This window comes from Nannospalax galili, unplaced genomic scaffold, assembly GCF_000622305.1.
Source record: "Nannospalax galili isolate Female #2095 unplaced genomic scaffold, S.galili_v1.0 scaffold441, whole genome shotgun sequence".
NCBI classification, from domain to species: Eukaryota; Metazoa; Chordata; class Mammalia; order Rodentia; family Spalacidae; genus Nannospalax; species Nannospalax galili.
This window is the reverse complement of record NW_008348089.1, coordinates 712,704-722,375: the sequence shown is the minus strand read 5'-3', so window position 1 is coordinate 722,375 and position 9,672 is coordinate 712,704. Positions and strand designations below refer to the sequence as shown.

Below are 9,672 nucleotides of genomic sequence, written 5' to 3'. Positions count from 1 at the left end.
TGCTTCGTTTTGTTGAATGGCTGAACAGAATGCAGCTTGTGGAAGCCAAATTGACTCTTTAATCTACCAAACTCTAAATCCACCCAGAAAAGACCAACCTAATCCAATTAATTCATTACACAGAACTCTGCCAAGTTCTGGGCATTCGGAAGCACAAATTTCATGGGGGTGGAGGGGGCGCTTGTGCTGGGAGACTGTACTTCAAACTGAAGAATCTGCTTTTACCTCCACTTCTGGGAAACAACCTCTCCGGTGGCCCTAGGGCCCTTTAAATACGACTGTGACTGTTTTCTCAGACCTTTCTGGATTAGAGCCTAACTTTTGTGCAGGGGTTTGGCAGGGCTCATCTTCACAGCCCAGGGGACCTCTGGCAACCGGCTGGCGAGGCTCTGGCCCGCAAGACACTTTTGCCAGGAGTTAGCAGAGGAGGGGCCGCGGTGAAGCCAGGATCTTCCAGGCTCGAACTCCAGGTCTAGGAGAATCTGAGTGGTGGTGGCGGTGGTAGGGGGTGGCAAGGCCGGCCAGACGGCGGCTAACTGCACCCCTGTGTGCTGGCACCCGACACCACTAGGCGGCCGCGGCCGGCGTGGCGAGGGCGCCAAACCGTGGGTGGGATGGAGGAGGACCCGCAGCCGGCCCGCCCATCGCGCTCGCCCCGCCCACGCGCGCGGGGAGGAGCTGGGCAGCGGGGCCGAGAGGTCGGCAGGCTCCGGGCGCTGGGACCGACTTCGGGGCGGCGGCGCAGTAGGCGGGTGAGCGCGAGGGCTAGAACGGGGTCCCTGGCCCCGGGCGGGGTACAGGGCCGTGGACGGGATGCGGGACTGGGCGGGGGACGCGGACCGGGAGCTGGGGACCGGGCTGCCTAGGAGTCCCGGGAACTGAGCCGCGAGGTGGAGGGAGGGAACGGAGGAAGGAAGGAGGGACGCAGGGTAGAGCTCCGGGAGGCGGGATTGCTGGGGCGCCGGGCCGGGAGAGAGGAGCGAGGCCGGCGCTCGCCCTGGACGGCAGCCCGAGGGCGCGGGAGCGGTGCTGGAGCGTGCCGGGGGGCGCAGGGTGGGGGGAGCGGGGCCGGAGAGGGACCCAGGACACGGGCGGGGGGCGCAGGGTGTGGGGAGCTGGGCCGGAGAGGAACCCGGGGAGCGGGCTCGGGGCGCAGGGTGTGGGGAGCTGGGCGGGAGAGGGACTTGGGGCCCGGGCCGGGGGCGCAGGGTGAGCAGGGAGCGGGGCTGGAGAGGGATCTGGGGCGCGGGTCGGGGGCGCGGGCGTCCGGGAAGCCTTCGTCCCTACTGCCGCCCAGGCCGGCCTTGCCTCGCCTTACCTAGCCCCGCCGGCGGGAGGCCCCGAGTCGCCGCCCAGCTCGGGGCGATGCTGCGGGAGGAGCGGGTGGGGGCCGCCACGCCCCTCGACCCCCGCGCGGGTCTGGGGACTGGAGTGGGCTCGCAGCGGCCCCACGCGCTCGGCGCACCCCGGCGGGGAATGGTCGTGCTGTGGAGAAAACGGGGGTGACACTTCACCGACGACACTCCACGAGGGACCCCAGGGCAAAGATGCGCAGGTTGCCGCGGGACAGAGCAGTCGTGGGTGGTAATGGGAGTTCAGGGTTCCACTTATATTTTGCTTGATTTTTAAAAACAGTGTAGCGTCGGACGGTCAGCTGGTGGGAGTGACTGGTTTTCATTTTAGTTAGGGCCTGTCGGTTAAAGCTCATTTAAAACGCTATCGCCGGCGTTCCCTGACAGTCTCGTAAATTGGACTTAAACCATTCATAACTTTAGGAAAGGGAGCCATCATTCTTGTTAAAGCTCCTGTGGTGAACTGAAACTTTGAGCAACTGGAAATCAGCTGGAAGATCTTACCAGGCCTGGCGTGTCGTGGGCCTCCTGAACGGGTGTGGCAGGGCACAGATAAGCGGATAGAAAAGGAAGCAGCTCCGCGCCCGAGCTGGAAAGGGAGATCTATGCCCATGTGCCAGGCACGTTTACCCCCCTGCTCCCAGTGACAACAAACTGGGAATTTCTTAGGCCTTGTAGAGTTGGGCGGACTTCACGATTCGCTTCCTTCCCATCAGTTATTTCCTCTCCCCCTGCTGTCTTTGCGGATTACTGTTTATATTTCCTGGGGCGGTTGTAGATTGTCTATAATGAATCTTTTGGATGTTGTCAGAGGCAGGGTCTGTGTCTGTGTGTTCGCAATTTTTTAAAGCAAGAGTTTGGCTTTGTTTTTAGAGTGCTAGTCACCAGCTGCACCATCGCTGGCAGTTCAAGGCCTTGAATTGTCAATTATCCCTGGATCCCAGGGAGGCTGGAAGGCAGGCTGGCAGCTCTAGACCAGTGGGTTTAAGTTTACTATTGACAAGCAGTCACTTTTAAGTAAAGAGCTATTTTTTTCAACCAGAAGATGTGTCATCAGCAAGCCCATTTCCTAACAAACAGGTGGTTCATGCACATTTAATTTTTTTTTATTTTTGTCAGCTTTATACAGGCATACCCCATTGTCCTCTGGATTCACCACCCCCCCACCTGCTGACCCCCTTCCTCTGGCACATTTTTAAAAGTAATCAGTTGTAGATTGCTAAGTGGACTTTTAGGTCAAATGTTCAGACCCTTTGCCTTCCTTAGCAGTTAACCAGCACCATAAAGCTCTGGTTTAAATCCAATGAATGCTAAACAGTAACTACAGAATCTAAGGCTTATAAACAACGCAGTAGTGTTTAGCCCAAGTAATCTAAGTGCTGTACACCCCACTAGGAATAGAACCTCAGATTTGTGTAGAAATGTAAAAATGCAGATCGGTGTTTCACAAGAGACTGGAAAATGTGGCTTAGAAAGATGATGTACTCATCTGTGCAGAAAGCTCCAATCTTATTTGAAAGAATTCTCTAACTGTTGGATTTGTGTTGTCACTTGTTACAGAACATGTATGGTGGCCAGGGTGTGATAGCAAAAGGCTTCATATTCAGAAATCTTGCAGAAATGTTAGTGAATGCTAAATTAACTTTAGTAAACCAAACTTCTCACTAGTAGGAAACAAAAATCAGATGTAGAATTACGCCACAGACTGTGCTCGGTTTTCATTAGCTGGACTTGTTTCTCTGGTTTTTATTTTTGAAATTTCAGCCTAAGTCTACGCTAGGATGGTAAATTCTGGAAGAAATTTTTTCTGAGCCCTAACAGGGAACAGCAGCAGTTTAACAGTGGTTTCTAGTTTAGTCTTTGGTGTTAAGAGACCAGGATGAGAGTATTAATTACTTAGCCTTTTTCAGTCTGATTTGTAAAATATGGATAATAGCCAGGTGTGGTGGCGCACACCTTTAATCCCAGCGCTTGGGAGGCAGAAGCAGGCAGATCCCTGTGAGTTTAAGGCCAGCCTGGTCTACATAGTAAGTTCCAGGACAGCTGGGGCTACAGGGAGACCTTGTCTCAAAAAGACCAATATATACATATAGATATAGATATGGAAAATAGTGGTATCTATTTCTAATAGAGTTTGAATGAAAGTATTAGAGCTAGTCTTCGGAAAACAGACTGACCCTAACCTATAAAAACTAAAATTACTGGTTTTCTTGGTTTGCTCAATCAGAATACTGCATAAATTATAAGATGGCAGCTTGAACCCTCTGGAAATGTCAGGTAGTGCAATTTTAAATTCCAAAGACATTGACCTGAATGCTGGCCTGGTGGCTTATACCTGTCATTACAGGATTTGGCAAAGCTGAGGCAGGAGAATTGCTGTTAGTTGAAGGCCAGCCCAGACAGCATAGGCTACAGAGTAAGGTTTTGCTCATAAAACAAGAAAGTTGACCTGATTTATTTTATATATCTGTATATGTATGTTGTAAATATGTATGTGTAATCTCTGTGTTCTGTTTCTAAACAGCAGTATGAATAATTATGAAATTATGATTAATAATTTAACATGATTATATGATTTAGATAAATACATAATTATTTTACAGTTGGGCAGTTAGAAACATTTCATGAGTTATCTTTTTTAAATTTAAAGAGAATTTTATTTTATTTTTTGGATTTTTTTTGAGACAGGGTCACCCTGTAACTCCAGCTGGCCAACTGGCCTGGAATTCACTATGTAGACCAGGCTGGCCTCCATCTCATAAGAGGTGCACCTGCCTCAGCCTCCTGAGTGCTGGGATTAAAGGTGTGCCCTAATGTGCCTGGCTTTAAATTTAAAGATAATTTTTTTAAGTAATATTTTTATTGATTCTTTGAGAATTTCTTGTAATGTATTTTGATCATTTTCAGACCCCTTTCCCATCTCTCAGATCCATACCTACCTCCCTAGCCTTCCCCTACTTCATGTCTGCTATTATTTTTCTTAAGGTTTATCAAGTCTGATTTGTGTTCTCCAAATACTCTTGGGTGTAGGTCCATCCCCTGGAGTGTAGCCATCTTAGCTAATATCACACCCTAAATGAAAATGGACTCTCCCTCTTCCAGCAGCTATCAGTTGCTAATAGTTCCTCAGCTAGGAATGGAGCTTTGTGCCCACTTCTACCCTGCATGCTAGGATTTTGTGTGACTTGAGCTTGCGCAGGTCTTGTGCATCCTGTCACAAGCACTGTGGTTTCATACGTGCAATGCCCCATTGTGTTCAGACACAGTTTCCTTGTATTCTACTACCACTTTTGGCTCTTAGAATCTTTCTACTCTGCTGCAATGATCCCTGAGCCTTGGGAGGAGGTGTGATATAGCTATGCCATTTAGGACTGAGCGCTTTGCAGTTTCATTCTCTGCATGTTAACCAGTTGTGGGTCTCTGTAAATTGCCATCTGCTGCAAGAAGAAGCTCCTTTGGTGACAACTGAGTGATGCACTAATCTATGGGTATAATGATAAGTCATTAGGAATTGGTTTAATACTATGTCCATTTAGCAGAATAATAGTAGTAGGTTGTTCCCTAGGGCCTGTGACCTATCTAGCCACAGGTTCTTGGCCTTGATAACAGGGCCAAATATCGGCTCCATCTTGGGAAGTGAGCTTTTAATTGATTGGTTACTTCCATAAACATTCATTCCACTAATGCACTAAGGGGCATATCTTGCCAGGCCAATTATTATTACAGCTCACAGTGCACAGATTAGTAAGGTTGATGATTTGTTTTCTGGTAGCATACATAGTACCTCCCAGCACTGTGAGAGCTAACCAGTAGACATGAGGTCAGTACCAGCTTGATTTTTCTATATTCATTCTATGACTCAGGTTGGTAGTGTCTTCGGCAATAGTGTCTTAACCATCACATTCTGGATGGTAACCAAGAGCAGTAGCAATAGCCAGTGTTGCTTGAGGGTTTAGGGAGCTCATCCCTGGTATTGGGTTTTTTATTTGCTAGCTTATGGTGTCTGGTTGGGGCATTGTAAACCCCCCCCCATTATAGAGTAACTCCACTTAACCTCTCTAACCCCCCCCTCTCTCTCTCTGTATGTGTGTGTGTGTGTGTGTGTGTGTATTTGTATATACATATATATGTATGTATGTATGTATATATTTTAAGATTCTTTAGTAGGGGCTGGAGAGATGGCTTAGCAGTTAAGAACACTGACTGTTGCAGAGGACCCAGGTTCGAATCCCAGCACGCACATGGCAGCTAACAACTGTCTGTAACTCCAATTTCAGGGGGTCCGACAGCCTTTTCTGTCCTCCACAGGCATTGCACGACACGGGTGCACTTACCTACATGCAGGCAATACACGCATACACATAAAATAAAAATAATAAATAATTTTTTTAAAAAAAGGATTCTTTAGTAGTAGGTTTCCATATGACTGATTTTCCATATGACTTTCAAAAGGCCTTTAGTGTTAACTACCTCTTCCCAGACTCCCTCCTCCACCCTGCCATCCCATTCTTAAAGAGAATTTTTATTTCAAATAGTTAACATTTATCAGCCTTGGATAGGAAAGTAAATCAGAAACAGAAGAAGTATTTGTCTTTAACCAAGTATGATTTTCAAATAAAGTATGATAAAATGTGACCCCAAAGTATCCAGTTGTTTGCTCTTGCAGTATACAGCTGTCTAAGGCCAGCAGATATGCTATGAGAAGCTTTAGGACTAATTGTGACACTGGATAGTTAGTTTAGGGAATGAAAAATATTTTGTGACACTGGATAGTTAGTTCAGGGAATGTACTTATCTAATCTAAATTTGCAAAATTAAATATTTCCATCTTTTAAAACAAATCCCTTTAAGCATCTATGTTTTTTCCTTAATGCATATCAAATTGCATAGAATCAAATTGGTCAGGAGAATAGCCTGTGTCACAGGTGACTTCTCATTTTTTAATTGCTCCATAGTGACACAGGAATGGTAGTTTACTACAATTTTAAATAACTATAAAGGGTACAGTGTTTATTAAGGATTGTTTGGGACCTATGACATTATGCTCTGATGCAGTGGAGGACTTGAATTATTGTTTGCTTTTACTGCTCAAACATCATAGCATAGTGGTGGATTATTGGCTCCTGTTTCTAGGTGTGTAGACTAGACAGCTTAATCTCTATGCTTTATTGAGGTTGTGAATAATAGATGAAATAGTCTATGTGAACCACCTAGAACAGTGCCTGACACACAGTCCGTATTCAAGAAATAGTAACATTAAATTATTTTCTACATCTAATGCGTGTGTATTACTTTTATAACAGGAAAACAGCCATGCAGAGTTTTAATAGTTCCCTCAAATCTAAATTACTATTCAAAAAGTCCTGCCAAATTGTACTTAAAAAGCAAGAGAATATGTAGCAATTAGGCAATAACATTGTGTCTTTTAAATATGAGTTGGATTGTGATAACTTACTCAAGCAAATTAATTATGTCTTAATTTCAGTTCTTTTAATTAGAAACAAAAAAGTTGTGCATGAAGTCTGTTTCAGGTTAAATAAGTGGAAGACAGTTATAAATCATAGTGCGTTCTCACTATTACAGTGCATTTATCATTTCATAACTATGCATTTTTTAAAAGCTTGAAGGAAATATAGACAAATGAGTGATCAGAGTTTGGTTCCCTGCCTTCGTTTTCTCCCATTTCACCAATGAACATGTACATATAACACATCATTATAATACTTACTCAAAGCAAATTCTGGTTTATAACTACATATAGAAGGATTTTGTTGATGTTTTGGCAAAAACCACCAACTTTCATGGCACACAAATGCTCTCAAATTAAGTATCACAACCTTTTCAGGGGCTGGAGAGATGGCTCAGCAGTTAAAAACATTGGTTGTTCTTGCAGAAGACCCAGGTTCGAATCCCAGCACCCACATGGCAGCTGTCCATAACTCCAGTCCCAGGGGATCCGACAGCCTCTTCTGACCTCTGCTGGCATTGCATGACATGGGTGCACCTACCTACATGCAGGCAATGCATGCATACACATAAAATTAAAAACAAACAAAAAAAACAACCCTTTCAGTATACCAGGCCTGGTGCTGCAATACATTTAACCCAGCACTCCAGAGGCAGAGGCAGGCAGATTGCTGTGAGATCAAGGCCAGCCTGGGGTGAACTAAATTATGAGTTCCAGACCAGCTTGGGGCTACATAATGAGACCTTGTCTCAAAAAACAAATGGGGCTGGAGAGATGGCTCAACAGTTAAGAAAGAGTACTGGCTGCTCTTGCGGAGGACCTGGGTTCCATTCCTAGCACCCACATGGTGGCTAACAGCCATCTGTCAATCCAGTTTCAGGGGATCCAATGTCCTCTTCTGGCCTCTGATATCATTGCATGACATGGGTGCAATTACATGCAGGCAAAACACTCATACACATAAAATAAAAATAAAGAGATCCAAAACAAAAAGAACCTTTGCAATAAAAGGGAGGCTCTTTTAGAAGTCGTCAGGTTTTTCTTTATAAGAGGTATTTGGTGGTTTTTTGGTTTTGTTGATTGTTTTTGCGTGTCTGTGTCTCTTGTGTGTATATACATATACACACACACATATAGATATATAAAATGAGAGTTAAACCTAGGGCCTTGTGCATGCTAGTGTTGTACACCAAGTTACCTAGGCAGGCGTCTTCCTGCCACTGCCTCCCAAGTGCTAGGATGGCAGACTGGTGCCACCAGGCCCAACTCTTCATAAGAAGTATTTGAAAAGTCCACATGTAGATAATAAAGAACTATATAGGCCAAATATGACTTCACAGTTGTTACTTCCAGGTTCAGGTCTTGTGCATTGGCAAGCTGAGTTTATACAGAACCTTCTGTCTGTCAGACACCTGGAGGACAGAAATGATGAAGATCTGGGTGTATTGAGACTAACAGGAAAGTTGGAGAAATAAAAAGGGGTTGCAGCACAAACGTTTGATTCTACTTAACCAAGTTGTCATGTGTCCTGGACCCTTTCTGGCCTTTTCTGAGCCCAGATCTTGCCTAGTTCTTACAAAGGCCCACATGAGGAAGTAGATTCCCTAAGGGTCAGAACCTTGCTCAAAGGGCTAGATTTTTTTTTCCCCCAGAGTTACTCTAGCTCCACAACTGATACCAAGACCCTCGCCAAGAGTCACAGGGGAGGCACACATAGCAAAGGGGAGAGAGCAAAGGGTTTAAATGGAGTGCTTCCATTAGAAAACTATAAATCAAGTCAAAAGAAATATAAGGAGAGGGCTCCTTACATGAATGAGACAAGCAACCAGAATTATGGGCATCTCTCCATGCTGCTCACCCCTCTTCAGCCACCACATTTAGTACCTTCATGTCTGAGGCCTAGTAGGCCTCAGGTAAATGCAAAGGCCAGCCCTTTAGTGACCTGTCCTGAAGGACAGGACTCCCAGAGGAAGCCTTGGTGTACAGATGAGAGAACTGGTCCTCTGAGTGCTGTTGTTGAACAACTTCTGCCAGCAGATACAGAGCACCCCGTGTTTTCTCTCAAGAAAGGAGTGCATCAGGCAGGCAACTGGGAGCCAGGCAGAGAGTAGAGGTGAGTGGACTGGAGAGGATTTTCAGCTGGATCATACCATGCTGCCAAGGCTCTCTTTAAAATCATTTATAGTGTCACTTGTTTGTTTGGTTTATCATGACAGGTTTTATTGGGTGTCATAGACGTGCTTAGTTGTGAGTATCTGGTTGCTCTCCTGGCCCCAGGAGGGATTTTGTCTTCTTTTAATAGGTCTACATTTCAGAAGATTGCTGAATAATAAAAGCCCAAGTGCTGCAGACTGTTCAGGCTTGGTACTTTCAGCTCTGTGGGAGGGTCAATACCTAGAAGAACTTTCTAGATCTTCCTAAATCAGTTGCTAAGACTTCTGTGCTTTTCCAAACAGTTTGTGACTGTGGGGCCAGGGATTCAGAAGGCCCTGTGTTCTGCATTCTTTCTTGCAGAATAGTCATTTCTCTAAAAGGCAAGGCCATGTAATTGATCTTTGGTTAACTGAGAAGAGAAGCATAAGGCCCAGCTGGACTTGGTGTGATCACCAGTGTTCCCTGAAGTGCAGACTTCATCAGCCTTCATTTGTACTTGAATGCTCTATGGAGAACTGCCTTCATTGAGCATGACTTTGTAGAAATTCCCACAAGGTCATCAGAGGGACACTACTTGCAGGGGGTTCGAGCCAGTGACCCCCGCGCAGTGATGATTGGGGATGAGTAAGTGCGCCGTTCGCCAGCCCATGCCGCCCCTGGTACCGGGGACAATCAGTCACAATGGGGAGCCTAGTCAAA

General features: G+C 45.8%; 1 protein-coding gene across 4 annotated transcripts in view; it reads left to right on the top strand.

Annotated features, from left to right (window-relative positions):
- The first annotated feature begins 638 nt into the window (after positions 1-638).
- Gng12 (G protein subunit gamma 12) overlaps positions 639-9,672 on the top strand; it is a 135,468-nt gene continuing 126,434 nt past the window's right edge. For 3 of the 4 annotated variants that reach the window (XM_008844612.3, XM_029569071.1, XM_017801014.2), the window contains exon 1: positions 639-752. The gene's annotated coding sequence lies outside the window, so the exon portion shown is untranslated. The remainder of the gene's footprint in view (positions 753-9,672) is intronic. The other variant, XM_008844614.3, reaches the window with a different exon arrangement.